Raw genomic sequence first — 17,965 nt, 5'->3', positions numbered from 1 at the left:
GATTGGATTGTACTGCCAGCACTCAAAGTGCATTTCCCCTCTACCCTGTTATTGCTCTGTTTTCATATTTGGTGGTAATGATTTTGAGTCAGCAACCAAGCTTCAGTGGCCATTAGCATGCTGCAGGGGAAACAGAGGTGTTTCCATGTACAATCCAAGGAATTCAGGACCAGAAAACAGCAGCTGTTTGGCTGTGATGAATGATGAGTGAGGTGCCAGGTCAGGCCTAGGCTCAGGCATTTTGGCTCCACTCACACAAGCAGCATGAAGCCACACTCTATTCCCGTGTACCAAGTGCTAATTCTTTTTTTATTATTATTAATTTATTCATAGTACATCTCAATGGTTGTCCCATCCCTTGTATCCTCCCATTCCTCCCTCCCTCCCATTTTCCCCTACTCCCCTCCCCTATGACTGTGACTAAGGGGGACTTCCTCCGCCTTTATATGCTCATAGGGTATCAAGTGTCTTCTTGGTAGCCTGCTATCCTTCCTCTGAGTGCCACCAGGTCTCCCCATCCAGGGGACGTGGTCAAATATGAGGCACCAGAGTTCATGTGAAAGTCAGTCCCCACTCTCCACTCAACTGTGAAGAATGTCCTGTCCATTGGCTAGATCTGGGTAGGGGTTTAAAGTTTATGGCCTGTATTGTCCAAAATAGAAGGATCCAGAGAGTCCTAGAAACCTACAAGAAGAACATTATGATAGGCAGATTTGGGCCCAGGGGTCCCGCTCAAACTATGGCACAAGTTCTAATTCTTACACCTGGCAAAATACACTCGGCAAAGAGACTCAGGAGTGGACCCGCCGGAGCCCGAAGGAAATCCATATAGTGCTCCACCGTGTACTGACATGAACTCAGTTCACATTTTTCTTCAAAGCCCTAGGACAACATGGCGCTAAATAAACCTTCACATAATTTCAAGAAAATGAAACTTCTTCCTCCTAAACCTCATTTTACAAATCTATATTTTTTTTAAATCAAGCCTGTTACATGATGACACATGTCAAGCATTCTCATTTGCTTATCATGCCTGTCACCTAAGTGGAAAAGACAATTAGCTAACTTTACAAGAGATCTGCCTATGGGAGGCTGGCTTTTTAACCATAGCACATTTGCAAATGAGAACGGTTAATAGACCTGGAGACATTTATCTTTAGATTGTGATCTAACAGGAAGCAGAAGGAGATGCTATGGTAAGGAGGGCTCTTAAGTAATTAGGATTGGAAGAAGAGAGAGTGGGCAAGAGAAGGCATTTAAGGGATCATCCTGCAATGCTCCCTGAATCTTCTTCCTCTGATGCGCTGGCTGTCGCCAGTTTGCGTTTGTGCTAAACCCTGATCAGTGACCCTACTTCCCTGTCTGTGTGTATCCAACTGTTGCTGCTCTATGTATCTCGCCAGTGCTGGGCACACAGGAAACAGCAGCCCACGGTTTAAGCTTGAAAAATGCAGCCTATACTAGGTGCTCACTGTGGCGAAAATAAGTGTCATGTGCAAACAGCTTCTGCTGCCCTCAGAATAGGCTGGTGCTTGCTGCCCAGACTGCCCCCCACCACCACCGCCACCCTCCCTGAGTTTGCACACTAGTTAGCTGTTGCTTGACAGGAGAGAGAGAGAGAGAGAGAGAGAGAGAGAGAGAGAGAGAGAGAGAGAGAGAACTGCCCCCACATGCATTTACTCTGTCCACGTCCTTCAGAATGGGCTCTCTCCAGTGTAAACAGATCCCAGAGATATTAATTCTGTTTACCCCAACACAAGCCTGCCATCAGATAAGTGTTCGCTTAGCAAACACGTTTGCTGTGCAGGCCAGAATGGCTCATTAGTTAGCATTACTTCTTCCACTTAGAGAAAAACATTTTTCCCCCAGTGGGTGGCCGCTCCGTTCATTGTTCAACAGTCAGCGGCACAGAAATGCAATGACAGCAAATGTCCAGGGAGAAGATTCGATGTGGCAGGTGGCACATGGGCTGCTGCACCTGCCAGGGCCTCCCTTGCCATTGCCAAAGGTCACACAGCTGGCAGGGCCACTGGGTGTCTCTTGCAAAGTGTCCCATTTGGAGCAGATTTCCCTAGAGCAGAGGAATCAAGGCAGGCAGTGATGGTAAGGACAGAACTCTCACCCTGCACCCTGTACAGCTGCTGGTTCTGGCTGCCTGACCCTTTGCCTGTCTTATCTGCGGCCTCATCCTTTGGGCATCTTTTGGTCTACTCCATACCCAATATGCCTCAGGGAGCCATTCAGCTCATAGCCTTGCTGGAGTCAGATCCCTTACAGCATACACCTGGCTGCCTGCCTGCCCTGCCTGCCCTGCCGGGGCCTAGCCTCTTGAGTTGGAAGAATTCCCTTGAGGTACTGAGGTACTTGGCACATTCACCAAGACCAGCAGGCTTTAGGAGCCAGGTCATTAGTAGTGTGAGAGTTCAGGAGAAGCGGGGTCATGGGAACTCTCACTGTACATATATGGAACCCATGTTGGCTTGCTGAGGCTTCTGCCCCTCAGCTGAGTCATGCTGAGTCTAAAGATTCTGACAGTGTCTTCTAGGCGCCTCTCAACTCAGAGTCCTTAGCTCAATGCCAGGGTCAAGACAGCCAGAGCAGACAGGCAGATTCAGCCAACACATCCTTCCCTCTTTATACATGGGTAAGAGCACTCCCCGCTTCCTTTACATGAGGCTTTACTATAACTAAACATCACCCTATTTTTTTCCTCTTATATAGCTTTTCAAGAATGAGTGGTCAACCCAGGTAGCACTTTCAGCCTATATTCTCCATACTCTGTCTCTGGCAGAGGTGTTCACTCACCCACCACTCTGCTGCCACAGCCAGCAGCCCTGTCCCTCTCCTTGTACAACGTTAGTTGGCAGCCGCTGTCTGGGACAAAGGAGGCACATCTTTCCCTCAGGGAGAATAACACAGGCACGAGGGAGAATAGAGGCAGGCACAAAATGGGCTTGTCTTCCATCATGTCATGAGTTAGCACCCATCTGACTCACCAGCACGGATGGTAGGTCTAACTCTGTTACACTATCGGCCTGTTATTCTAGCCACTAGATCAGTTTGCAAATACTGTGCATCCGCGGGCTTACCCACATTCCTTCTGCTTGTTACGTGGAAGCTGAGCTCTCCCACCTGGGCCACAGGACTCCCACCTGGACCCCAGACCTCTTCTCTGCTTGCTCCTCCTGCTCCGCTCCTCTCCCCAGAGCAGGCAGAGCTCACTTGCTCTCCTGACTCCTCTCTATGGCCGTCTCTATATGTTTAAGATCCTTCCCTGAGCACAGAGCATGCTCCTAGTAGCCAAGAGCCCTTTCTGCACTTTATGTCATCGCAGCCTCTTGAAAGGCAAGGGGCACCTTTTAGATCCCCTGTCCGAGCTCCAAGTCCCTTGCCATGGACAGAGAAACAGGCACAGGGTCTAACCACATGCTTCTTAATCAAATATCTGCAGACAGATCCCTTTCCAGTGCGCCTGGGTGATTGCCACTGCCTCTAGTGCAAGGAGCCAGGCAGGAGGCCCCTGCAGATGTTATACAGGATTTGGAGGGGGTCCCATTGGGAACGGGTTTGCTTGGGTTTAGTTTGGGTTGGGTTTTGAGACAGGATCTTGCTACCCAGCTTAGGCTGGACTGGAATTCACTGTGTACTCCAGGCTGGCCTTGAAATTGTGATAATCCTCTAGTCTCGACTTCCTGGGTGCTGGAATGACAGGCGCGAACTACCCATATTCCAGCATCGATTTTGTGTGTGTGTGTGTGTGTGTGTGTGTGTGTGTGTGTGTGTGTGTGTGTGTTTCCTTCTACCATGTCAGCTGAAGCAGGGAAACTACAGAGTGATGAGAGACTTCGTGGATGTTGCTTCTGGCTGCTTGCAGCATTTATTCAAAGCCAGTTTTCACTCTTATTAAGCAAGGAAATGATGTTCTAAAGAAGAACATCAAATAAGGAAACATTTACTACCTCTGCCCCCCCCCCAGTGAAGTGGCAGGATTGATGTTTCTGTCCTATAGTTTTGCCTTTTTCGTAGAAACTACTGGGCAGCTAGTCAGTTTCTCTGTTGCTGTCTCTCTTCATGGACCAGAATCAGGAAGTCTCAGGAAGTTTAGAGCAGTCTGGACACTTCTAGAAGACCCAGCGTATCTGGTTTGCCCCACCCACCCATAAACCTTACCCTTCCTCAAAACCGTCACTAAGAGTTAGGCCTGGGCTCTGACTCTGGCTATCAGCTATAGCTAGTCTGAAAAAGAAGTTAATTCCAGTAGGTTTATGCTGGAATTCCAGGCCAAAGGTCTTTGTGACTAGTATTTAACTTGCCCTGGGGCAAAACTACACACTGAGTGCTGCTGGGAGCCTTAGAGATTTCTATGTGCCAGGGCTTGGATTTGGATCTCTTACCCCAAACCATCACATCCTTACTGTTTTTGTTTGGGAAGAATAAGAAGGGGACTGGCATGTGTCCTAGTTATTTTTCAATTGCTGTGATGAAGTACCATAACCATGGCAACTTATAAAGAAAGTGTTTAATTTGGGGGCTCATGGTTCCAGAGGATAGAGTCCATGGCCATCATTTTGGGGAGCATGGCAGCAGGGAGACAGGCATGGAGCTGGAGCAGTAGCTGAGAGCTTACGTCTGATCCACAAACATGGGGCAGAAAGAGGCTTTATTGTCATGGCTTTTGACATTCAACGCCCACTCCTAGTGACACTTCCTCCAACAAGGACACACCTCCTAATCCTTTCCAAACAGTTCCATCAACTGAGGACCAAGCATTCAAATACGCTAGCCTATGGGGGCCGTTCTCGTTCAAAGCACCAGAGAATGTGAACTCAGTCCACCCCAAATCCATCATACATGAAGCAGACTTTTAGGATCATCCCTAATCCCAGAGAAGTTGAGTCACATGCTTACAATCACCAAGTTTGTATAAAGGGAAGCAAAGATGTGAATCTGATGGCCGTAGGCTGCCAGCTTACTTGGCTGAAGGTCTGATCCCACCTCTTAGGAGCTTTGCAACCTTGGGAGATTACACTCCTCCACTGAGCTCCTGTCTCTGACTACCTTGCTAGCATTTTGGAAGGATCAAACTGAATGTGGTAGTGCCCAGAATAAGAAGTGCCCAGCCAGACTCCAGAGATGCATAAGAAGGTACTTAAGATCAGTGTTATCATCCTACATTTCCTTTAAGGGATGTTTTTAGATCTCTACTTAGCAGTTCCTTTAAAATACATCTACAAGGAGATATAAAAGAGCCAGTGAGGAGGTGATTTGGTCTTGTTCCAGGTGTATTTTAAGGCTCTCTCCTTTTTCTAAAGTTTCCAGCCAATGTCAACAAGTACTTGGTTTGTCTAATCTTTCTGTGGTTTACATAGAAGGTAGATTGGATGTTTTTCAAAGTTGGGACTTCCTGTTTTTCCTCATCTGTGTTTTTCTTTTTAAATTCCTCAGTTATTGCACCAGCCAAGAAAACATTGAATACAGTTACATGGGACAAGTCTTACATCCCATATATTTTTGTGAGAGTTAAAAACCAGGTGATAAACTAGCTTGTTGTATTTTGTTTACTGTACTTCCATCTTCAAATGGAAGCAAATATCTAGGGAGAGACAGTTTTGTCCTATAAATTTAGAGTAACTATAGGAGAATCTAGGTGCCTTTGAGCTTGTGACAATCTGCTGGTCCTATGCTATGGAACTGAACAGGGCACACTGATTATCCCAGTGCAAGGGAGGCAGATGTCCCTTGGGTTTACTGGCCAGCCACTCTATTTGAAATGGTAAAATCCAGGCATAGTAAGAGACTATCCTCAAAAATAGAGTGGAGTGTGATAGAGGGAGACACCTGACGTCAACTTTTGGCCTCTATGTACATATGAACAAGTGAACACCCTCCCCAGTAACACAAATACTAACCCTGCCCACACCACCACCACACACACATTTTTAAAAGGGTCGAAGTGCTTAAGGAACAATACCTGCCAGTTGACCACTGGTCTCCACACACACGTGTACACACATTCACAGACATATGCATACACCTGTATATGAACTTATTTTACACACATACACACACAAAAGAATTGTGAAGGCCAAATTCTGGGCATGTAGCTTCGGCCTTTCAGTCCCTAGAATTCTGGAAGTACAACATGAGGCTGAGCAATTGCCCTGAATCTGAATGCCATCAACAGCTATTAAGTTTCCTTTAAAAACTACAATTAAGCCATAGAAGGCTCTGGAGTAATGCTAGTTAAACCATGACAATGCTGAGTTGGAATGCTTCTTGCATTAAGAGAAATACTGTGTGTGTGTGTGTGTGTGTGTGTGTGTGTGTGTGTGTGTGTGTGTGTGTGTGTAATATATATATATTATACCAGATGGATTGAGATGAGATAATACCCATACCACACAGGGACCTCTTAAAGCACAAAACACTTTTTTTCTTTCTATACAGCTACACTGTACACATTCCAGAGACCTTTGTTCTAAAGGCTTTTCCTGCCCATGTTGGTCAGCTAGAGTTACAATCCTAACTGTGAGCCTCCACAGCTCAGTGCTTCTCCCACTTGTATATTTCTCTCTGCCCTTCCCCTGGCTTCTCATCTTCAGCCCATTGAGTCTGTCCTCCTTGGTGTCTTATATACATGCTCTAATCCTCTGTAAATGTGTCCCTGGTTCTCAAGTTGGCTAAGTCTATAAAGAAATGTACAGAACGAGGGGAGTTGTGATGCATGCCTGCAGTCCCAAAACCCCTAAGGTAGAAGCCCAGGCATCAGAGATTTAAGATCATCTTTGGCTGCAGAGAGGGTTCAGGGCCAGCCTGGGATACAAATCTCAAAACACCAACCAGACAAGCAACCAACCAACCCAAAAAAGATACATACACATTTAGTGCATACAGTGCGCCTTCCTGGCTCCCAACCTATGTTCATGGTGCACTGGCCATGGAAAGTTAAGACGTTCACTGTCTATGGCAAGCGTGAAGCCAGGCAGATAGGCCTAATCGTTACACATAGCTGAATGAATGAAATGCTTCCATGAGTAAACAAACAAACAAACAAAAAATGCCAGTAGTTGTGGTGCCAGGAGCAGACATGGGGTACCAAGCGGCTAGAGGGGTTACCAGGAGAACAACTTGACTCTGTTCTCAGAAGATGGGCACGGGTGAGAGGACGCCATCCAGTGCCCTTCAACTTCACTGGGAGACAACTGAGGATGTTCAAAGACTGGGCTTCACAGAGCACCCTTGGGCTTAGGTTGTTGTTGTTGTTGGGTGGTGGTGTTTTTTCTTCATTGGTTTTGTATGTTTATGTCATTGTTTGAGACAGCATCTCATTCTGTAGGCCAGGCTGGCCTTGAGCTCACAGCAATCCTCCTGCCTCTCAAATGCTGCTATTGCAGGCCAAGGGCACCAAACCTTGCTTTAATTAATGCTTTCTGACAGTCTCCCTGTAGCCCAGGCCAGTTTGCAGCTCAACAAGTAGCACAGGCTGGCCTCAAACTCAATGGCAATCCTCCTGCCTCTCAAGTGCTTGATAGACATCCCAGTCAGCACACCTGGTTTCTCAGTTTTCATGCAGGCAACAGTGGTAGTCCTATAAAGATTTTAGGACTCTAGGGAGCCTTTATTGACCTGCAGACTGGCTAGGTTGCCTTTATGCTCTAGAGACTCTGTCATAATTGTTTTACCTGTTTTAGACAAATCACAGCTTAGGTACTGAAGTCAGAAAGAGAAGAAACAGCTGCAGCTTTGGGGGCAGCACACAATTCCTAGGGTTTAGCCTCCTGTGTCAGAAATCACGGTGCTTTCTGGGCAAGTTGAACAGGTAGGAAGCTGCTTAGAGACAGCATCCCAGGTGGACAACAGCATTTGCTTGAGGGAGGGGAGTATTTACATTTGCGTGCCAGGAAATAAAGCACCTCGTTGATTTTGTGTGCCTTGATAAAGTTCTTTATTTCCCCAGGTCAAGCCACTGAAAGTACCCTCTGGTCTCTTAATAAGTAATGTAGATATGAGTAATGTTGAAATAACTTTGTCCTTCTGAAATAGCCAGTATTCACAGCAGGCTATATGTCACTCTCTAATTCTTTCTCCCTGCTCATACACATAATTTTGCTTACTTCCGCTTACACTTGCTACTGACTCAATATACCAAGCTGTTTTGCTTTCCTGCTTTGGGTCTATTGTTCCCTTATGTGGAGATACCATATCCCTTAGTGTTTCCCCATGAGTGAATGGTCCTGGCTTTGTCAGATCTCTGCTGTTCCAGACTATGATAAGCATGCTTTTGTGATTCCATTCTGCCATAGTACTTTGCTTTGCATCCATTTCTTTTTTTTATTAATTTATTCATATTACATCTCAATGGTTATCCCATCCCTTGTATCCTCCCATTCCTCCCTCCCTCCCATTTTCCCCTTACTCCCCTTTTGCATTCATTTCTGAAGGGGGATTGCTGGATCAAGAGATTAATACACTTTTCACTTATATTCCTCTTTTCTGTTTTGCTTTGTTTTTATCTTTTGAGACAATGTCTCAGTAGGCCAAGCTGACTCAAAGTCCCAATCTCCTGCCTCAGCCAAGTGCCTGGATTCCAGGCTTGCACTACCTGTCACTCCCAGCTTGATGTTAATGCTGCTTTCATATTCCTTTTTCCTTATAGGTACAGCAATTCACACCGCCTGCCAATACTGTGTAAACTTTCCCCTTATGTCTTTTCTTTGCTACTACTAGATTTAATCAGTTGTTTTCAATTTTTAATCTGATGGCGATGACATGTCTGTTTCATTTCCTCATCTCCCATTGAAGTGTGGCATCTCTTTCCTGGTTGGGCCCCAGTGACATCCATTTTTGAGTCTCCTTCTCTGCAGTCGGCTGTCCACCGTGCCGGGCTCCTTTGTGGACTTCATTGTGTGCTACTAGTCTTTTGTCCATTTGACATAGGCCCAAATGAAAACCCAAACTGCTAGATTCTAACTCAGACTCCATGAGACTTACAGATAAATCCAGCAAGCTCTTTCATGAATTTCTGTTGTTTTGTCATCCAAAAAAACGGTTTGACTCTCCATTTACTTGGATCTTATCGTTTGTCCTTGGAAAGCTAAATACTATGATTTGTTTTTCATTTAAGAATACTGTTTTAGGGGCTGGGAAGATGGCTCCGGAGGTAAAGGTACCCGTCAGTAAGCCTGACAACCCAAATTTGATGCTGGTCCCCATTTCATGAGAGGAGAGAACCAACTCCCTCAGATCGTCATCTGATCTCCACACATGCTCTGGGACACAAGCACACACATGCTCACACGAAATCAGGCAATCAATCAATGGAGCGATTTTAAAGAATACGTGTTTGAAGTATTCTCAAGGATTTTGTAATGTCTCATGAGAGATATTTTATGAGTCTGATATATAGTTTTAACAAGCTTATTAGTCTTATAGAACAAGAGTATGTGTCCATCAGATACAGACAAAGAATATATACTTTTAGGGTTTCCCCCCTTGACAGTAGGGAGTTTTGTTAATGGAGAATAAGAGCCTTATTCTCCTAGCATACAGTATATTTTTATTGTACAAAGTGATACTCTAAAGAAATTTCCATTTTACCGGGAAAGATTTTAATACTTCTGCATGTAAGTTCAGTTTTCTTTGGGGTCCTGGTCTGAGCAGCAATGTTGTAGAACCCATAAAGACAGAAATAGCCCTGTTTGGACAGTGGGAAGCCTTGAGGGGAACTTTGCTCTTCTTAGCCTTCAGCTGCCAGAAAGATGGGTTGAAAGGAAGGAAACCCCAAGCCCACCACCTGTGGGAGCTTTAGCGGGGTGTGAGCTGCTGCAAGGACACTGGGCATAACCCACAGACCACCCTGTAGCCAGGTGATGCCAGGCCACTGTCCGACTATCCATGGCGACATCACAATCTCCTTCTGTTTGGAGTCAGTGAGGCCTTGACTGGGGTTGTGCTAACTTCCATGGATGGCTTTTCCAAGGACCAAGGTCCCCTGTTGTTTATAGGAGCCAGCACTGGCCGATGTTCTGTTCTTTACTTGAAGAGCTCCCTGGGAGCTTCAGCCTAGGAGAGTCACTGAGCCCAGTCTTCAGGACAGTGACCAGATGTGGGCTTTGTCACTAGATACTGTGACACCCCCGTTCCTTCATGACTCAAAAAATGAAGCAGAAAGAAATTGAAAAGTATATCTGAGCTGGATTCAGTGGCACACATCTGTAGTCCTAGCACTTGGGGAGCCAGAGGCAGGCAGATCAGACCTCTGTGAGTTCAAGGCCAGCCTGGTCTACAAAGTGAGTCCAGTACAGCCAAGGCTACAGCAAAAAAAAAAACCTGTCTTAAAAAGAAAGGAAGGAAGGAAGGAAGGAAGGAAGGAAAGAGGAGGAAGAGGAAGAGAAAAAGAAGAAAAGAGAAGTATACCTGATATTGACCTTCCACAAATTCGAATGCACTTGCAAAGGAACCCTTCCCACACATACAACACACAGACAGAATAAGATGCAGTAACAACTCCATAAACAGTCTTTTGAAATAGAAGTTAATCTTGGGATCTGAGTCACATCAGAAAATAGACCTTAGAAGAGTCTCCCACAGCAGGGGCTGGCTGCTCAGGAACTTTCATCTTTGTCATCATCATCATCATCGCTATTGGTGTCACTGGATTTCAGATGGGCCAAGTGCAAGTTGATAGTCAGTGTAAATACATTTACAGCAGTCCTGGAAGACGATAGATAGATAGCATGTCTCAATATGTATTTACGTCAGAAACTAGAAAAGCAGGGAGTGGAGATTCCTAGCAGCTCAGATATCCCCAGGCTAAGGTGGCAGAGTAATCAGAAAAAAAAAAAAATCTGACCAGCAGGGACAGAGCAAGTATGGAGAGTCTGTAGAGATGCTCCTCCCATCCCCAATTACCCTTCTGCTTATTTGAATCTCTCTGCACATGTGGGCTGTGCACACCCCACCTGTTTCAATCTCTCTTCGCCTGATTTTTAATAGAATATCTTTTTATGTCTTCTTAAACAATATCATAGATATAAACAGTGTATCTTGATCATATACACTACCCCCATCCCCAACTCTCCCCTTACTCTTCTGTGTCATTGTCCCCAAGCCATCCTTCCCTTCTTTTTTGATCATGTCCTTTCCTTTGTTTTGTTTTTTAAGAACACAGGAAGCCTTTAATGTTTTTCTAAAGGATTCTAGAATTTTTTTTCTTTTCTGATTTTTTTTTTTTTTTAGATAAACATGTAGCCCAAGGATGGCCTTGAACTCCTCCTGACCCTTCTGCCTCTCCCCGCTCTCAAGTGCTGGGATTATAGGTATGCAGGGCTAGCACCAGAATCTCCTTAGTAATATTCTTTGTCAAACCTTCCCCAGTTAAATTTGGCTGAGTGGATGAGGTTCGTATCTAAATAAAGAATCAGGAGAGGTGAGAAGAGTTCTGTGACACTAAAACATGTCCTCTCATGATTACATCTGCTTTCAAATGAAGAGGGTAACTAAAAATTGCTTTCTGGTACCCCAGACCTATGAAGACACTGAAAGGATCACATTGAATTAGGCTACAGTTCATTGTACCTTACCTGGTGGCTGCCACCTATCTATCTATCTTGTGTGTGTGTGTGTGTGTGTGTGTGTGTGTGTGTGTGTGAAAAATCTAACTATCTATCTATTTACTCATGTATTTTTTGAAACAGGGTCTCACTGTTGTAGCCATAGCTGGCCTGAAACCTGCTATGTAGACCAGGCTGACCTGGAACTTTCAGAGATATTGCTTCTCAATTTGGTCTCTAATATATATATATATAAATTCTCCTCCCTATTTCACAAATGGCAGCAAGCACCAGTGTCATCTTTCGGCTGGACCAGGTCATCTCAGGGTTTCCAGAAAGCACTAACTCTGGCCCTACAATGCAAAGCCACATTTGACTTCTAAAGAGACCAGGCTCATTTGCCTGCTGTTCCTTTCAAACCACAGCCTCATGTGTGGGTGTCAAGCTCTTGGCTGGAGCTCCAGTTAGACAGAGCTGTATAGATCCTTGAGAAAACAAAATGCAGCTGGAAAACTACCGGGAAGACAAATGATCCAATTTAACTCCAACCACTTTTTAAAAGACAGACAAACAGAACAATAACAGTGGAAAATTACAGCAACCCAGACTCCTGGGGTGGACTGCCATCCAAAATGACTGACCATCATCCCTGTCATTAGAAGAAGCCGACCCCACAGGTGGCTGTGCCTAGCCATGCTGTTTTAATTCCCACACCTCCAGAAATGTCGCCTTCCTGAAGATGTTGATTTCAGGAAAGATTTTTAAACTACCCTTTAACTGTTTCATCGTGTACTGAGTGTGACAGGCACCCTACAGCTTAAAGAGAGGAATCATCTTTTAGCAAAAGGCTTAGAAAACATCCTAGACTGTTTCCACACAAAACAAATGATTGTGCAACCTCTAAGCCTCACTAGGTCCTCTAATCCAAGATGAGATAGACATCTTACTAAAAATATATAAAATTTAAAAAAAAAGGGATTTTTAGCATTGAATCTCAAACCCCAGCTGGACACCTTGTGGAGAAATTTGAAAATCCATTTCTGAATGAACAGCCAGTTGCTTCTCTTGATAAAGCCCTGGACTCCGGGTGGAGTCTGCGCCTTCAGCTCTAGGCAGTTACTGCATTGTGTAACCATCCCTCACGAATCCCCTGTTCCCTCCCTGTTGCCATCTTCAGAACTTGGAGATCCACAACGACACTCCCAGTCTCTATTTTTGTTGACTTGATAGCTGCTCTGGCAGTTGAACCAAGGTCTCGTGTATGCTAGGTGAGCATTCTACCACCAAGCCAGACTGCCAAGCCCAACAGCTCAGCACTTAGCCAGCTCTTTCATTTTCTCTCAGTCTGATCTTCTAAGCTTGATTTTCTTCTTAAGCAACTAAATTTCTCAAATTAATTTGAGTCTGTCAGGGAATAGTTTGCCTTGTTTTTCCAGAGCCTTCCAAAGCAAGTAAATTGGTCTCTATCTTCTGTTGGGGAGGGGGGGGAACCATATGTCTGAGCTTTGCACTTACAAGGCTCATCATGTGGCCCAATGGCTGCATTCTATTCGTGTCCCTGTGACTATAGTTAAGAGCCAACTGGGTGCCCAGTTGTGTGGGATGAGACTGTGACAGGGCAGAAATATCAGGGACAGCCTGCCTGTCTACTCAAAAATTATCAGAACCATAAGGACAGTACAATGTAGCTGTTATTATTTTGTACATTTTAAGTCCATAAAATCTACCAAGAATTGTAATTTTTTTCTAACCTACAAAACCAAACCCAAAGCTAGGTTTTGGGCTTTATCCATTTTATCCATTAATGGTGATATATGTGTTATAGATCATGCATCTGTGTTCCTGTGTTACATGCAGACATTCATGGTATTAAGTGAATGCAAGGAAGTTGATAGCAAATGAGCCAAGTCAGACCGTGCCACCAGGTGACCACAGTACACACTGTGTGTGCGGCAGTGGAGCCTGGACTGCATATGGAACATTGCAGAACAGGAAGAGAGAAGGGGCAAAAAGAGGGTGGCTGCTACAGAGTCAAGAGCTTTCTTTTTGAGATGTGCACTCTAAAAACCTTGGTAGGAAGAAGCCAGGTCAGAAGGCTCTGCTGCCACACCCAGCCAGATGTGCCAGCCTCTCCTTTGCCACTGTCCCTATCTTATTGAACAAACACCACGCTGCTCAACAATGACTCAAACCATGAACCTCACCAGTCACCCATTGTCCCCTTTGCCTCACACCCATCAGCAAGGCCATTCATTGCCTGCTCTAGTTACCTCCAAAATATCTACTTCTTTCTGTCTGCTCTATCCTGCATTTCCACGCAACCACCTCTAGTCTGGATTCCTCCAGAGATATTGATCTCCTGCCTGTGTCCTTCTCTCTCTAGGCTGTCCCCACTGCTGGTGACAGGGCTACATTCTTCACCTTCCTTAGGATGATCCGTTATTTCCAACCCTCCTGTCTGCTCTTCACTCCTCAGACTCAGCTTCCTACTGTTCTTCCCCCAGATGGTTCCTCGTCTCCGTGTCAACTGCAGCGCTGCCCTATGGGCATTCCTGTGTCTCTCTAAATGAGTTAGTTCTTCCTAGGACTGCCGAGCTCACAGGAATATTGCTTTTTTTTTTTCAGTACACATCACACAGTGGACCTTTATATTTCTTACATATGTTTTATTCATTCTCCAGTCTATCTGGCCTTCTGTCATGCATGGGATGCCCTACCAAGCTGTGGTTCTGGGGACAGTGCAATAAAATGTGGGTCTCCACTCCCTGGAACTCAGGGAGACAGACTAAGCGAGATAACAAGTGAATAGACAACATGCCAGGGAGTAAATAAAAGGGGGAAGGAGTGGAGATAGACAATACAAACCACAGGTGGCTGCAGGACATCAGAGCCTAAGGATGGTAAAAAGCCACCACAGATAAACAGGAGATGGATGGTTTGCCCCACATGTGCTTTTGAAGAAATGTAAACTGCTCAGAGACGGTGAATTTTTGATCCGTCTCTCAAAAGTGCCAGGAAGATTGACTAAAAAGCTAAGTGTGCAAGCAGAGCCATCATGTAGAAGAAAAGCATTACAGAAGGGTAAAGATTGGCAAAGGCTGGAAATGCTTGCAACTAAGTCCATGAACGGATCAGTGGTGCTTCATAATCACAGTATTTCTGGTATCAAGAAAATCATGAAACTAATAACTTGGGCAGATGGGAAGAAATTGGTACAAATGGGATAAAAAAAAAACACCAAAACGTTAATGTAGCACATCTTCTTAATTCTGACACTTTCCAAGCACTTTAATATTAAAATCAAAAAAAGTTGTTTTCAATGAAGTATACATTTAACACCATCACCCCAAACAGGAAATCAGTGGGATGGTCTTACAGGCAATAGCATCTCATGATTAGAAGGCCTTGCTCGGTGTCCTTTCTAGTCTAGTAAGTGCTGGGTGCTCTGTGCTCAGCGTGTCTCTCTCTTCCAAGGTCATTTGAGTGACCCACTCAGCAGTTAAGTGACAGAAACAGATTATGGCTGAAGTCTGCCTATGTGGGTGTTATCTCTTCAAAGTGTCATAATTTTTGAGCTTATTGAAACTCCTCAACCCTGCTGGCAGCCGTCACTAGATATGCCTTTCTTCTCACCTGCCTCAGCTCAAGGTTTCCAACTCAAATTGGGAACTGTTGGTGGTACAGCCAAAGCTGATGGGTTGTTGTGGTGGTTGTTTGTTTGTTTGTTTTCCCACAACAACAGCAAAAGGTTTGTCAAGAAGACATGTAAACAGTCTGTTCCTACATTATATAGGTATGCTCCCAAGTGTATTTGAGGCTTGTGCTAAACAATGTCATTTCAATTTTAACACACTTTACTGCAGTAGAAACAGTTCACTGGCTGCTGAGATGGCTCAGCAGGTCAGCGTGTTTGCCACCAAGCCTGACACCTTCAGTCTCCAGTCCCTGGAACCTCATGGCAAAAAAAGAGACCTCACTCCTGTTGTTCCCTCTAACTTCCACATGCATGCCCTGTCATGTACACACACACACACACACACACACACACACACACACACACACACACACACACTAAATGAATTAATGTTTTAAAAAGGACACTTAAAATTCAAAATCACAGACTCAAGGAAAGATGGGAAGGGTTTCCACTAGACCAGGAAAGGGCTCCATGGTACAGTGTTGGCACTGGGGATTACTCAGGTTCTGGGAGGCTAAGAAGCTGTTTAAAAACTGTTGGCTGTTACTGGAGTAAAACCTAAGGTGAATAGATTCTTGTCACTTGTGAATTAATGAGCAAGCGTTTCCCAAAGAGAGTGGGGCAAGCAGGAGAGGGTGCTGGGTACGGGAAGCAAGGACTGGTGTCTGCTGAAGTCTCTTTAGAGGTCCCACCCGACAGGGAATTGTACCAGAGTGCCCCACATGGAAGCAGGGACCTCATCTTCATAACCAAAGACTATCAGTTCTTGGCTTTATACCACCTGGGGATGATAGGCCCTACCTGCATCCACCCACAGGTCCACAGGGGACTAGCTCGGTAGGTGATCAAGTTGGTGAGCTCTGAAGCAGAGTAGGAGCCTTCATTCAAACACAGGATTCATTGCCAGGGAGTTTCCTGGTTTTTAGTTTGCTCTATGGTTTTAAAGCAATCAACTTTGATTGAAGGAAACATTTGCTTCTTAACAACAAAAGTTATCACTACTCTACAAACACTAAGAAGATTCTTGTAGGAAAGTTTAAGTTATTACAGGGAAAAAGAAAATAATTCAAAATATAATTGAAAAAAAAAAGCTTGTGAAAAATTAGCTTTATAATTCCAACTTTGGCAGCAAATAAATTAATGCCTACAGCTGTCACACATTTTTATTCCAGGCTTTTCTAAACTTGTTTTCACATAGCGGTATTTCCCTGCAAATGCACCCCCCCACCGCCCAGTAGTGTTTTGCCTGAGTGCTCTGCTGTGTAAGTGCTCCCCATGTGACTCAGCAGTGTCTCCGGGAAAGATAATGACACAGTGTCGAGTAGAATTGAAGCCCCTGAGCTTTGCTTATTTCTTCTGTCCTCTTGTGAAACCTAAACAGACATGTGTTATATTAGAAATGAAATACCCGGCCGGGAGTGGTGGCGCACGCCTTTAATCCCAGCACTCGGGAGGCAGAGGCAGGCAGATCGCTGTGAGTTCGAGGCCAGCCTGGTCTACAAAGTGAGTCCAGGACAGTCAAGGCTACACAGAGAAACCCTGTCTCGAAAAACCAAAAAAGAAAAAAAGTGAAATACCCTACTGCATACACACACACACACACACACACACACACACACACACACACACACACACACCATAGCATGTCTATGGTCTGAATGTTCTTATAAGCAGTTGGCATTCAATTATAATTGGAAAGGCTCCATCCCTGCTTACTGGTACATAAACTAAATAATATACTTTACAACTGATAGCCTTAGAGTCAGTGAAACATGGAACGAGTTTGCTTCGCTAATGCTTACTATAATGATTCTTAAGTATTTTATGTTTGAAGAGCCAGCTTGGGTTTGGTTGTTAGGTCTAGATTTTCTTCTTTCTTAGGCCAACACACTTAGTGTTCTGCGTGTCATCTTTAAGGAGGATCACAAAGTGGCACTGGGGGCTGTGCCACAATTGTTTATAGAGAAAATTATGAACAACTGTCTGCTCAGTGGAAATGGGGCAGGCAGGGAAGTGCGCTCTGCTTTGAGTCAGCAGAGGGACACAGTGTTTATGATGTGACTCTGTGAGTGTTGGAAGAGTGAACATAGCAGGTAAAAGCTGTAGGGTGTCATTATTTTAAAAGATGACTCTGATGGTGGACACATCATTAGACTTTAGTAAAAAAAAAACTTCTGGAATGTAGGGCACAGAGAATAAGCCCTCCGGTTGACTACAAATGAGCAATGGCAGCGTGTCGATATAAGTTCATCACTTGTAGCCAGTGTCCCACTCTGGGCCACGATGCTGATAGTCGGGGAAGCGTTGTGTTCGTGGGGGAGGGGGGGAGAGTTCTGTCATTGTCACTCCCTTTTTCCAAGAAAAGGTATAAAGGGGCGGGGTAGGCAGGAGCAAGGACAATATTGCATGCTTCTCTTTGTGGACCTACGTTAAACTACACACACATGCGGGGGACGTGAAAGCAGACTGGGGGCTATCTCAGGAGGGGAAAGAGCACTGGAGACAGGGGTCAGGTGAAGGTGGGGAGGTGAGTATGAGAAAAGTAGCCCTCGTTTAACTAGAACTGTAGAACCTCCAGTGCACTGGGATCGTAGACATGAGTCAGCCACACCAGGCTAGGAGTTTTAAAATATCAACTTTTAAATAACGCTTTTTAAGAACTATCTTTTGATACCAACAAATATGTGTTGGGTTTATTCCTTTCCACAATGGGCAG

General features: G+C 44.9%; 1 protein-coding gene and 1 long non-coding RNA gene across 2 annotated transcripts in view; one reads left to right on the top strand and one right to left on the bottom strand.

Annotated features, from left to right (window-relative positions):
• ANKH (ANKH inorganic pyrophosphate transport regulator) overlaps window positions 1-17,965 on the top strand; it is a 137,015-nt gene that overhangs the window by 63,446 nt on the left and 55,604 nt on the right. The window lies entirely within an intron of this gene.
• LOC311598477 overlaps window positions 9,592-17,965 on the bottom strand; it is a 19,668-nt gene continuing 11,294 nt past the window's right edge. The window contains exon 3 of the long non-coding RNA XR_014779546.1: window positions 9,592-10,713. This is a non-coding gene — a long non-coding RNA (uncharacterized lncRNA). The remainder of the gene's footprint in view (window positions 10,714-17,965) is intronic.

This window comes from Acomys minous (genome assembly GCF_964271855.1).
Source record: "Acomys minous genome assembly, chromosome: 5".
Taxonomy (NCBI): Eukaryota; Metazoa; Chordata; class Mammalia; order Rodentia; family Muridae; genus Acomys; species Acomys minous.
This window is presented reverse-complemented; position numbering and strand designations above follow the sequence as displayed.